Source organism: Aquarana catesbeiana, linkage group LG02 (genome assembly GCF_042186555.1).
Source record: "Aquarana catesbeiana isolate 2022-GZ linkage group LG02, ASM4218655v1, whole genome shotgun sequence".
Lineage (NCBI taxonomy): Eukaryota > Metazoa > Chordata > Amphibia > Anura > Ranidae > Aquarana > Aquarana catesbeiana.
In genome coordinates, this window is record NC_133325.1 from 387,971,510 (window position 1) to 387,979,631 (window position 8,122).

Below are 8,122 nucleotides of genomic sequence, written 5' to 3' on the forward strand. Positions count from 1 at the left end.
GTCTTTCAGGACAGCACATGAGAGAGAGGCTCCACCCACTAGGAAACAGGAAACACAAACTCCACCACATTTTAAAAGGAGGCTCCTCTCCACAGCTCGTCAGTTTTTGTGTTTCCTCCGGCAAGGGAACACCTAGTAGGGGCCAGGGTCTCTTATGGTGCTATCCTGAGAGGCCAGGCTGCCTACCCCACCATACCTATCTTTTTCCTCCAGAGAGTCCGATCCTCCCACACCGCGCCACAGGGTTGCTGGTAAGTGGGCTCCTTTTTTCTCTTTCTTTGCTCATGATGAGCTGGACCGTTCCTGGAGCCGCTCCTTAGGCGGCGGCAGCCGTTCGCGGGCTTTTTTTGAAACCGCGTGTCGGCGTTACTGGCCGCCGCCATCTTGGAAGAGTACAGACTCGACCGGTCGGAAGTGAGGTATCCGACGAGGGGATGGCGCGAGGAACGGGCACATCATTTCCGATCGGAAGTGGCGCAGCGGAAGAAGGGAGGAGCGGTCCTGGTGCCTATATTCCGGTTCCGGTCGGGCGCAACGGCGTTTTTTGACTCCGGAACCGATGTTCGTAAGAGCCACCGATCGGTGCAGCACCACTATGGATTCTGTGGCAGCTGCATGTGGGACAGGCACAGGCACCAGCAAGGCCCAGGTAAGAGGCTATAGTGAATATCCTGGTTACTTTGGTGCCCCTCTCACAAATGTTTTTTTCCCCCTTGGTGGCTGGGGCTTGTCTGGGCACATGGGGTTAACTGTTGTTCCTCCTGTGCACCTGTGGTGAGTCCGTTAGGAGGAAGCTGTGGCTTAATGAATGCTGGTGTTTTTTCTCTTTTGTCATTTTTTTCTGGCAGGCTAAGAGCTCTGAACCAGCCAGGGTTGGAAGAAGACTTTATGCCAAATTTGCATTGACTCCTTAGTCAAGGAAGAGGCTTCTTCTGCGTGCAGCGACATAATCGCATCAGTTAAGAAAGAGCTAGATGCTACTATACAGGCTTTTCGCTCTTCTCTTGTAACACCAGCATTAAGTCAGGCAACTACCTCAGACCCCTCTCAGGACTCACACTTAACCCCAACGGTAGAGGCTGAGGCTGGCCCGACTACCCAAAAGGGGTATTCCCCCTCATACTCTGGAGAAGAGGAGGAGGAGGAAGAGGAAGAGGCAGATGCACCTTCTAGATACAAACTGTCCTTGGAACAAGTAGACAGTCTGTTGAAAGCAATTTATGCAACATTGGGAATGGAGGAAGAAAAAAGAGAATTATCGCTGCACGATAGAATGTATGAAGGGCTTGGTGAAGCATCAGGTCGCACTTTCCCTGTACATTCGGTAATCTCGGAGACCATTAAGAAAGAATGGGCTGACCCAGAGAGAAAACCCTTTTTCCCAAGAGCTCACAAGAGGCGTTTTCCATTTAATGATAATCCTGAGTCACTTTGGAATAAAGTCCCGAAGTTGAATGCAGCTTTTTCCCAAGTATCTAGATCAACAGATCTGGCATTCGAGGACATGGGTACTTTGAAGGATCCTATGTATAAGAAGGCGGACCAACAGCTTAAAAAAGCCTGGCAGTCCATTGTAGGGAATCTCAAGCCTGCTATGGCTATGACCTGTGTCTCCAGAAACATGGAGTTCTGGCTGAATCAGCTAAAAGCACATATTATAGCTGATTCACGCAAACAGGAGATTCTAGATTCCTTCCCAACCCTTATAGCAGCTGTAGCATATATTTCTGACGCCTCTGCAGATTCTATAAGAATGTCAGCTAGGTCAGGGGCCCTGACCATTGCAGCCAGGAGAGCGTTATGGTTAAAGACATGGCCTGGGGACGCAGCTTCCAAAAATAAGTTATGCGGAGTGCCATTTTTGGGAGATCAGCTTTTTGGTCCTGATCTAGAATCTATTTTGGATAGAACAGCTGATAAAAAGAAATCCTTTCCGGTTAAAAAGAAAAAGCAGCCAGTTAGGCGGTTTCTTCGACCTCAAAAAAATCAGGAAAGGAGTAACAGGCCCCAAGAAAAAAGAAGGAATTGGGCGGCGCAGAGAGGAAAAGGCAAAGGGAATGTCCTTTTCAATCCTCCTACGCAGGCCAATAAGACACAATGACTTGGTGGTGCCTGTGGGAGGAAGGCTTCAAAAATTCCTTCCTCTCTGGGCAAACATAACAAAAAACCCGTTTGTTTTGGATTCAATAGCCCAGGGTTACAGGATAGAGCTGTTGATCCTTCCTCCAGAGAGGTACTGCGTAACAAATTTGCCAAAAGACACAACAAAAGCCCTAGCCATGAAGAACCTGTTAGGGGATCTGATAAAACAGGGTGTTGTGGTTCAGGTGCCTCCGGAGGAAGATTGCCAAGGGTTCTACCCCCATATTTTTCTGATAAAGAAACCATCAGGAAGCTTTTGGCTCATCCTCAATTTAAAACCGCTAAACAGGTCAGTCCAATACAGGCGATTCCGCATGAACACCATCTTTTCGGTAAGAAATCTCTTAGTCAGAGGATGCTTTATGGCATCAATCGACCTAAGGGATGCGTACCTGCATGTACCTATAGCTGTTCAGTCCCAGAGATATCTGAGGCTGGCAGTAAATATGGGGAGGGAGGTTTTGCACCTTCAATTCAGGGCCCTCCCGTTTGGTCTATCTTCCGCCCCTCGAATATTTACCAAAATTATGGCGGAAGCCCTAGCTCCCCTCCGGCTACAAGGGATTGCGGTTATCCCTTACCTGGACGACCTCCTTTTCTTTGCCCCTTCCAGGGAAAGGTTACAGGAGGATCTGATCAAGGCTCGCAGTCATCTGGAGGCCTTAGGTTGGATTATAAACATCCAAAAATCAAATTTCAATCCAGCACAAAGAGTCCAATTCCTGGGGTATCTGATAGACTCAGTGGATCAAAAGATTTTTCTTTCAGAAGAGAAGAAAGTGAAGGTATTGCAGGCAGTATCCAGCCTTCAGACGAACCTGGAGGTATCAGTCAGAAGGATTATGTCAGTACTGGGAACCTTGACCTCAACCATGCCGGCCATTCAATGGGCCAGACTCCATTTCAGACCCCTTCAGAGTTTTCTCTTAAAGATCTGGGATCACAGTCCAGAAGCTTTAGACTCAAAGGTAAGGCTTCCCACCAGGGTAAAAAGGACCCTTTGGTGGTGGAGAAATCAGGCAGTGCTGTCAAGGGGTTTACTCTGGTCCTTCCCAACAGAGAGAAGGATAACGACAGACGCCAGCAGTTGGGGATGGGGAGCACACTGGGGTCAAGACATAGCTCAGGGAGTTTGGTCCCCAGTGGAAGCAGGAAGGTCATCAAATTGGAGGGAGTTAAAGGCAGTCGCTTTAGCCTTGGTTGCCTTCTCTCCAAACCTTCGGGGGTCCCATGTGCAGATATTGTCAGACAACGCCACCACGGTGGCATACCTGAACAAACAAGGGGGCACAAGGAGCGGGACTCTTCTATTGCTATCTTCAGAGATCCTAGAATGGGCAGAGAGTCATCTACTTTCCCTGTCAGCTGTACATCTCAAGGGCACGCTAAATGGAGTAGCAGATTTCTTGAGCAGACAAAGGATTCAGGAGGCAGAGTGGAGTTTGAATCCAGAAATATTCACTCTAATAACCCAGAAGTGGGGATGCCCGCAAGTGGATCTATTCGCATCAAGAGAAAATGCTCAGCTCCCTCAGTTCTTCTCCCTGCACCGAGACAACGGATCGATAGGGATAGATGCCCTGGCACATCCTTGGAATTTCCAGCTTGGTTATGCCTTCCCCCCCTTTTCAGCTAATTCCTTTAGTATTGAGGAAGATACAGAAGGAGAAGGTGTCGGTAATCTTGATCACCCCGTACTGGCCAAAAAGGGCCTGGATTTCCTCCATTCTACTAATGTCAGTCAAACCTTTCTGGCAGCTTCCCCTCAGACAGGACTTACTACTTCAAGGTCCAGTGTATCATCCGGATATAGCAAGACTAAGTCTCACTGCTTGGTATCTGAGGAACAGCTGTTGAAAAACAAGGGTTTGTCAGAGCCTCTAGTATCTACTTTACTGGCTAGTAGAAAAAAGGTGACTAGAGATATCTACACTAAGGTTTGGAAAGTCTACAACTCCTGGTGTCGCTCGGCAAACCGAAATTTAGAAGACATTGTGTCGGTTCTGGAATTTCTGCAGAAGGGGGTGGACAAAGGGCTGGCAATCAGCACTCTTAAAGTACAAGTGGCTGCCCTAGGAGTATACCTGGATCAACATATTTCCTCAGTTCCGTTGGTCACGAGGTTCTTTAGGTCACTTACTAGATCCAGACCAGTTCCCAATAGACACTTTCCAAAATGGGACTTGACAGTGGTTTTACAAGTACTCACAAAAGATCCTTTTGAACCATTACAGTCAATCTCGTTAAAGAATTTAACTCTAAAGACGATATTCTTAGTTGCAGTTACGACTGCGAGAAGAATTGGAGAACTTCAGGCTCTTTCAGTTAAGGAGCCCTTTATGTCAATATACCCAGACAGGATTGTGCTTAGAACAGATCCTGCGTTTTTACCAAAAGTGGCATCAGTCCATAATAGGTCGCAGGAAATCATCCTGCCAACTTTTTTGTTCAGATCCTTCAGGAAGTAAGGAAGAATTATTTCATAAGTTAGATGTAAGAAGAACCTTATTACATTACTTAGAGAAAACAAGGGACTTCAGGTCTTCGGACTCTTTATTTGTTCTGTTTTCCGGCAACAGAAAAGGAAGGAAAGCTTCAAAGGGATCAATTGCCAGATGGTTAAGAATGGCTATTTCAGAAGCTTATGTCCAGTCGGGGTTGTCTCCTCCTCAGGGAGTACGAGCACATTCTACCAGAGCTCTAGCCACTACATGGGCAGAAAAAGCTGGTGCCACCCCAGACCAAATTTGTAAGGCGGCTACGTGGTCAAGTTATCTTACGTTTGTCCGTCACTACAGATTGGATCTTCTGTCAGCTGGTGATCAGGCATTTGGCAGAAAGGTCCTGCAGGCTGTTGTCCCTCCCTAGTTGGTAAGTCTCGATTATCCTCTCATGTGCTGTCCTGAAAGACGATGAGGGAAAATTCAAGTTAGACTTACCGGTAACTTGTTTTCCATGAGTCTTTCAGGACAGCAGCAACCCGCCCTTCATGTTTATATATACATATTTATACGTATATGGAAGTGTGTGTGTGTGTGTGTGTGTATATATATATATGTATATATATATATATATATATATATATATATATATATATATATATATATATATATATATATATATATGCTGTGAATTAACCGTATTATGCTTATGTGTTCCAGCTTGGGCCGGAGGTACTCTACTACAACTGACGAGCTGTGGAGAGGAGCCTCCTTTTAAAATGTGGTGGAGTTTGTGTTTCCTGTTTCCTAGTGGGTGGAGCCTCTCTCTCATGTGCTGTCCTGAAAGACTCATGGAAAACAAGTTACCGGTAAGTCTAACTTGAATTTTTTTTTTTTTTTAGAAAACCTTACTGATGAAAAGAAAATCGGATGTTGTGGTCACATCAGACAAATTTTCAAGCCTGCACATCCAGTTTTTGTCTGCCGAAAATTTGTAATCGGCTGTCAAAAACCGCATACTAACGATCAGAAAATCGGCAGATCGTTCATCGGACAAAATTTATCTTCAGATTTTCTGACCGTGTGTATGGGCCTTTACACACACACGCACCTTGCAATCTTTCCCACAAGCCTAGAGATAGGCTTAATAACGTGGTCAGACCATGCACCAGTTACAGTTACTCTATCGATCAAACGAGGTGGAAAGCAATTCTTTACCTGGCACATGAACACATCTCTGTTATCTCATTCCAAGTGTCAGGAATAGTGATGGGCTTAAGCGTGTTCGAAAAACCCCCACCTGCCCGATCCTGCCAGGAACCCAACACTGCACAGCACTAATCACAGGCAGAGAGACATTTCCCAGTCCACAGTTGCACAGATCGGGAAATGTCTCACTGCCTGTGATTAGCCGTGTGCAGTGTCGGCTTCCTGGCTGGATCAGGCACGTGGGGTTTTCGAACACGCACAAGCCCATCACTAGTCAGGAAGAGATCAAGAAAAAAGTAAACTAGGACTTTAGCTCCAACGCAGACTCTGTATTGAATGAGGTGCTGCTATGGAATACCAATAAAGCATTTATAAAAGGAGTTTTTGTTAAGCTTGGGGCCCAGGAAAAACGCACACAAGCTGAGAAAGTTAACGGTTTTCTTGGGCAGCTTCAAAAACTTGAAAAATCAAACACAATTTCCCCTAAAGATTTAGATGCTGCCTGTCTACGCACACTTAGACCCCTTTCACACTGGAAGCATTTTTCAGGCGTTTTAGCGCTAAAAATAGCGCCTGTAAAGCGCCTGAAAAAAGCCTCAGCTGCAAACCCAGCGTGAAAGCCAGAGTGCTTTCACACCGCTCCTATAGCGCCCCTGGCCATTGAAATCAATGGGCAGCACCATCGGCAAACCGCCGCTGCAGTGGTGTTTTGCAGGCGGTTTTAACCCTTTTTTGGCTGCTAGCAGGGGGTAGAACCACACCACTAGCGGCCGAATAGCACCGCTAAAACTATGGTAAAGCGCTGCTAAAAATGGTGCCGCTTTACCGCCGATGTCCGGTGCTTTCAGTGTGAAAGAGCTCTTGGAGAAGAACTCTGCACTTTCCTATACACTTCCTTTTGAGTATCACATCAAGCGCCTATGTGTAAATTGGTACGCATATGGGAATAGACCAGGGGCCCTCCTAGCCAAACAGATGAAATGCAAAGCCGCTGCCTCCAAAATTCTGTACATGCATACAGCCAGGACTAAGGGTCAGCAACCCCCACAGACATTACCAATTGCTTCAAAGAATTTTACAACACCCTGTATAACTTAAATGCATGTATCCTTACCTGTCAAATGTCTCCCCTCTTCCTGTTATGAGACCCGAAAAACTGCAGATTCTGTGGGTGGGTCTATTGTCTGGAGCTCGTGGATGGAGTCGTGAACTCCCCACCCACCTCTACACTTTCCATGTCAACATGCATTTTCTCCTGTGTATTTCTTACTCTGAAATTCTGCTATGATCACTAACATCCAGTCAGAACCCAGAAAAGTCACAACATGACTTCAGCATGCCCAATCATGCTGTGGTGTGTAGCAGCCAATCCTGGGAGAGCTGGAGAAGACAGAAGGAGGGAATCTGAAGTACACAGACTGCCTCTCTCAGGCTCCTGCATGAAATATTTAAATCACTTGTCACTCACAGCAAGAGGGAAGAACTGACTCCTATTTCTCTGTGTGTCTGTTTTTATCTCACTGAAAAAAGATAAGAGGATTGCTCAGAGCTGGATTAACTCTTTGTGACAAGACTGGGCACAGATGGCATGAAATCCTATGCTGTACAAGGTGCAAGCCTTAATTTAATTTTTTTTTTCTGGGTTTACATCCACTTTAACACCCCATTCTCTGGAGATTTTAAAGGCAATTCACTCACTCCCTTTACACAAGGCCCCTGGTCTAGATAGCTACTGCAACAAATATTTTAAGACATTTGCAGATATCCTAACGCCACACTTATGTAAATAATTCATCTGTATTATACAGACAGGAGACATCCCAAAGGAGTCCTTGGAGGCCCTCACTGTCACCATCCCAAAACCTGGTAAACCCCATGCCAAACCAGCCAACTACCAACCCATTTCACGCCTAAATTTGGAACTTAAAATATACGCAAAAATACTTGCTACAGGCATCTCACTGTACATCCCCACACTAATACACGCAGACTAAGTTGGCTTCATTCTAAGACGACAGGCATCAGATGGCACCAAGAGGTTTATAGACCTCATATAGTCCTCTCAGACCTCTTACAAGTTGGGGACACCACCCATAAATTAGGATTATATGGTAACTATATCATTGTATTCATGACCAATCCCCTCCAGTCCCTAACAGCACTCTACAACCATCTCACTCACTTTGGACAACTCCCTTTGTACAAAATAAACTGCTCTAAATCCAACCTGATTGATATTTGCTTAACTCGCTCGTCTGTTTCCGCGGGCCTCATCCTTAATGCTTACCTATTTAGAGATACAACTGACTGTCCCTTCAAGCAACACTCCC